Genomic DNA, 5,959 nt, shown 5'->3' on the forward strand with positions numbered 1-5,959 from the left:
ATATATATATATATATATATATATATATATATATATATATATATATATATATATATATATATATATATAATCTTTGAGTTTGGTGCATCCTGTCTGCCCAAATATGGGAGAACATAAGCAATATAATATAATCCAACCAATGGTTTAAACTTTAAAAGAGCTGATTTTAACAAAGTCAGAGAAAGCCTATGAAAATTTCATGGATGAAAATCCTAAAGGATTTCCCAAAAAGCATGGGAAACTATGAAAAACATGATCATAAAAGCCCAGCCCAGCACAATACCAGTGAAAAAGGAAAAAAAAAAGAAATCAGTCTGCTTCAAACACTGTAATCAAAGTATGATTTGATTGGCTGTCTTCTACTGCTCCAGTCACAACTTCTGGGGGATGATGGTGAAGCTTATCTCATTACTTCCGTTTGCATGGTTAGGAGAGTTGGTTGGAGTTTAGCAAGCCCACGTTCAAAACCCAAGTGCTGCCCTGGGATGGAGTGAGCCCCCAGTCCTTTGCTCCAGCTTCTGCCAAGGACAGGAAAGGAGCTCCCAACTGCATGTCCCCCTGGCAATGATGATGTCACCAGCATACTGATCTATCATTACATCAAAAAACTTCTTTCTTTTTTTTCCAAGCAAAGTAATTTAAAATGCTAGGAAATGCAAAAAGAATTCATGATTTTTAGTGGTCAGACCCTTTATTTTCATTCTCCGAATTATGCTCCAAAACTACATACCCAAGGCAAAACTTTGTGGATGGCTTGGAATCAGGAACAGGGAAAGTTAGGGCCAATCTGCCCCAAATGAGCTTTAAAAAATTAGCCAACTAGCTCTACACTTTATCAATATATTTCCACAAAAACACATTTTTGAATGCTTTCCTCAGAAACCAATTTCTCAAAATATGCAGCCATTCCCCCCCCAAACTCGTGCCAATTCATGTTCAGCATACATACTTTATTACAATATTTCTCATTGCTGTTTACCAATTACTGATTCCAACCTAGAGTTCCCACCACTACCATCATCCTCCCACACAAAATGACTTATGCTTGGATTGTTCTCCATGATATTTGGCTCTGCTTTCTGTGTAATACTGGAAAGGAATATGAGAAATGGATAAGAAAGAAATGAGAATATGATATAGAAATGGCTTAGAAATTAAATCAATCCCAACAGTAGGTGCCAGAACACAATTTGATTAATAGATAAAAAAAATTTGTCAAATATTTTTTAACATGTGATCATCTTGTTAGATATATGAAATCTAACTGTAAGTCTTTACTATGAACATGTATTTTACCCACAGATCTTTAACTGTGTAAAAAACTCTTGCATTTAATAATGTTTATTTGGGGAAATATTCAAAGTAAATAGAAGGAAATCTAATTAAGAGATAATTATTTTCTCATGGATGACTACTTTGGAAGGAAGGAAGGAAGGAAGGAAGGAAGGAAGGAAGGAAGGAAGGAAGGAAGGAAGGAAGGAAGGAAGGAAGGAAGGAAGGAAGGAAGGAAGGAAGGAAGGAAGGATCAACACAAGGCAATCCATCTGTGGGCAGAGGACATTACCTGCAAATCAGTTGCACCCTCCATGTAACTACATATGAAATTACATAGATAGGGCAAACATAGTGAGGCTTAGATACCAGGTGCTGGAAAAGAACAGCAGCAGAGTGTCACACTCTGAAGCCATTCTTTCTGAGCATCCCAGGAATGTCTTTATAAGGATGGATCTGTATGCTGTATATGGTCTGTCCCTGTACTTTCTTAACTAGCATGTTCTCCCCCAAGACATTAGTAGACATTCTGTCATTGTCAGAATTAAAAATACAGGTAACCCTTGATTTATGATCAAAATGGGGATCAAAATGTCCATCACTAAGTGATGTGGTTGTTAAGTGAGTTATCACACGACTGTGTCCAATTTTACCTTTTTTGCTACAATTGTTAAGTGAATCCAGCTTCCCCTATTGATTTGCTAATCAGAAATTGACTGGCAAGGTCGCCAATAGCAATGGGACACTGCATCCATCAGAATACATACCAGTTGCCAAATGCCCAAATTCCAATGCTGTGATGAGTTGTGAGGACCAGTTTTAATTATTTTTTTTTAGTACAATCGCAACTTTGAGCAGTCCTTAAACAAATAATCATAAATCTAGGATTACCTATATTGTTCTGCAAACGCACTTTAAGGAATGGATAGGGTTTAATCTTTGCCTCAAACAAAAATTTGTTTTCTGGAGGCCGCCCATAAAAAAAATCTCATTCAAATAGCACAGTCCTATTATGTGCCTAGCTACTTGTCATTTCCATATGATTTGTGTGTTCTTGTCAGAATTACTATTCAGCTATTATGGGGCTGTCTCTTCCTGAAAATTTCTTCCTGTCCTACCAGATCAGACAGAGTAGGCACACTCCAGATCCCTTCCTTGAAATCTGACCATCTAGTGGGACCTCCACTAGTGGGACCTCCACCCTGTGTTATGGAACCCCCTCCCACCAATGACTTTTAGGCTGTCAAGACTTGGCTTTTTATTCAGGTGCTGAAGTAGGGTGAGGATGTCTAGAATTGGTTGTGGAGCATCCCAAGAAGTTGATTGAGGTGCTGGATTTTGTCTTGATTTTATGTTTTATGAATTTTTTATATAGTTCTGAGTTTTATTGCAGTTTTCAGCTACCCAGATTTGTGTTTTAAGATGGACAGCCTTTTTTAAACAAGCAAACCAACCTATTTATTTACAGTATTTGGATCCATTCTAATTAGGAGGTTCTAAGATATGTACAACAAGGATGTGAGAACAACAAGCATCCCACAAACCCCATTACAACTCCAAAAAGTACAATAAATTGATTGTCACACATAATCACACTGGGTCAGGAGGTGCTGGCCTTCACAGCATTGAGGACTTCAAAGAGGTTTGGAGCCAAATATACTTCTGGAGGAGCAGAATGTATGGAGGTCGATCACTGAAAAGGCCAGCTATCTGTCCCAAACCCCATGTACCTCCTATTTGTGAAACAAGAGTAAGCCCTATGGGTTCAGACTCGCTAAACAGCACCTTATTTGATAAGAAGGTGTTGGAAGTCAGCACCCACCCACTTTTCTAGAGCAGGAGATATTTTGGAGAGAAAAAAGGCAGAATATTATATTTCCCCAAAAGGAATAACAGAGGAAAATCTTAGGGGAGGCAGAAACAGCCCAAGATTCCCCAGGCAGAAAGTCAGGAGGCCAACCCTTTAGAAATGCAGATTTTCCAATCCCTGCAGGGAAACTGGGGCAGGAAGGCTGGAGCTGACGGGATTAGAAAAACAAAGGCTCCAAAGACAGGAACATGATTTTTAGGACATAATAGGATTAACCCACCACCATTAGAATACCAAAAAAGCATATTCAAAGCATATTCCGGTCAAAGTAGTAAGACAGGAGCAGCCATTTCAAATACAAAGTCCAAGAAGGTATAAAAACCCACCCACTCCCAACTCCACTTTATCAACCACCCCAGAAACATGCTGTGTCACTGAAGTGTCTGGCAACTAAATAAACAAGAACCTTCTTTCCAAACAGCCAGCCTCCATTTTTTATTTCCAGCATCTTAGCCCCCATTTTGTTTATTCCCGGCTTGGAACTGGACCTGAAGATTTTTCTTTCAACAAAGGTTTGAACAATAGGGCCCAATATTAAGCCCCTTATGGGGTATCTTTTATATCTCAATGAAACCACAACTCTTATACAGAAAGTGCAGCCGAATGTCTCTCCTCACTTCATTCTGAAATAGAGCAAGAGATCCTACAGAACAATCCCATAGATGTCTACTCCAAACAAATGATATGTTTTCTGTCATATATGTTAGCTTTACAGTTCAGTTCTAAGCATGTCCATTCAATGAATGAGATCACACCACTGGCACACCACTTCTTTCCTGCATGCCTTCACTGCCACATCTATATGTGATCCAGCAGATAAATGGGACTGAGTAGTTGAGGTATATAAAGTTTCTTATAAAGAATTGTAAAGTGTATTATAAAACTGGTGTTACCATGAAACACAGCATCACATGTAACACACCCTTGACCTGCATAACAACCTCTGAATATTCACAAATCAGGAAGTTGTAGGACAACTGGGAACTTTATTGGCATGTGTGTGAGGTGTATATGTGGGTGTGTGTTATGGCATTCACCTTCCAATATACACACTCAAAATATAATGCCAATAAAATTACAGAACATATTCTCTACTTTGGATTTAGGGAGTAAAAATTGTATTGGAAAAGAAAAGTGCGTTCTGGAAGGAGTAATCATTTCTTTAAGAAAAAAAAAACCCTTTTGGCTTTTCTTTCCCATTCTTTTAGAAGGGCTTTAAAAAAAAAATCCACCGCAGATCCTGTTGGAAACAACTTTAGAAATTTTGCTGCAGAGGATTTATAAGAGCTTCGGGGTGGGATGCATGCTAGCCAGAATCAAAATCAGATCGTAGCCATTTTACCCTGGAAGGACTCTGTGGTAGAGGAAGTCATTTTGTAGATGACAGATGGTCTCTTTTAAAAAAAAAAAAAAACAGTTTTTAAAAGAACGAAAAACCAGGAGCAGTTAGCACTTTGAAGAGAAAAGGCTTCTTCCTGTTTCTCCTAGGATTTTCCATGTGATCAAACAACTTTTCATGGTCATTCCAGAAAGACCCAAGAAAATAGTCTCATTTCTCAAAGAGCTCAGCACTAGCTTTTTAGCATGAGAGAGAGAGAGAGAGAGAGAGAGAGAGAGAGAGAGAGAGAGAGAGAGAGAGAGAGAGCTTGCACGAAAAGCTCACCAACGATTGCTTTCTGTTCCTTTAACTCAAAGGTGACCTGGTTGCCCATTTCCAAACTAGATCCTCTATAGGAGAGTTTCTTCTGTGACTGCATTTTTACAGCCAATTGCTGTTTGCTTTGGCACCGATGCATAAACTCAGCTTGGTCTCTCGTGTAAGTGAGGATGTCATTCATAATCTGACTTCCCACCCCAACATTTTGTAGCTGGACTCTCAGACTCAGAAGTCTCCAATGGCCTAAAGAATTTTGCTTAAGCTTGAAAATCTAATAGTTTCAGAGGGAAAAACCAATGGTGAGAAATTTATTTCCTGATCAATAAGGGGAAACTATAAAATGCCTTCATTTACAGGATCTGTGATTTACTAGTTATTTTAGCAAAATTATAGGGTACACTGGGAATTCCACTACTAATAAACAGGATACAATTCTTGACAACAGATGTATCTCCATTCAAGAGCAGACAACTCTATTCCCCTTGAAAATTTTTGTCTCAACTGATTACATTATACTCATTAAGAGATTCTCCCGCAAATGCTTTGTTATGACATATTTGGATAGAATTTTAACCAGTTCCTAAAGTATTACCAATAAAAAAGGAAAGTGGGGGGGAAAGCGCTGAGATTCTTATTGATTGGTTGGATGAGCCTGAAATAATATGTACCTCAACCCAAGCATTTTAACAAGGCTGTGGTGGGTTACATTTGTTTCACACTACAAATAAAAGCTGTCCCAGTGGCCTGAAGGTTAATTGGTTACAACCCAGATTATTTAGAAATGTAACTTCCCTCATTTTCTTTATTCTACAGGATGAGCAAAGAGCAATATTGTGCAATACCATTTCTCTGTGGTATAGCCTCTCCCCCCTCCCTAACACCACTCCCTTCAGTTAGGTAGATTATATATTAATTTTGCATACAATGTTGACATCCCACCCCCAATTCCTATTACTGTACAGGTGAGGGGGGTTTTAAAGCCATTTTTGCTTGAAAGCAGTGTTACGATGACTTCGGAACATTTTCAGTTTTGGTGCCTTCATGCAAATGTTGAGAAGATTTGAGATTGGTGGAAGAAAGAGCTTTGTGCTAAGATTTTACAATAATAAACTGGGGGGCTTAATAACCTTCAACAATGCCTATTAGGATAGGACAGGGGT

Source organism: Protobothrops mucrosquamatus, unplaced genomic scaffold, assembly GCF_001527695.2.
Source record: "Protobothrops mucrosquamatus isolate PMUCROS unplaced genomic scaffold, P.Mucros_1.0 scaffold270, whole genome shotgun sequence".
In the NCBI taxonomy this organism is placed as follows: domain Eukaryota; kingdom Metazoa; phylum Chordata; class Lepidosauria; order Squamata; family Viperidae; genus Protobothrops; species Protobothrops mucrosquamatus.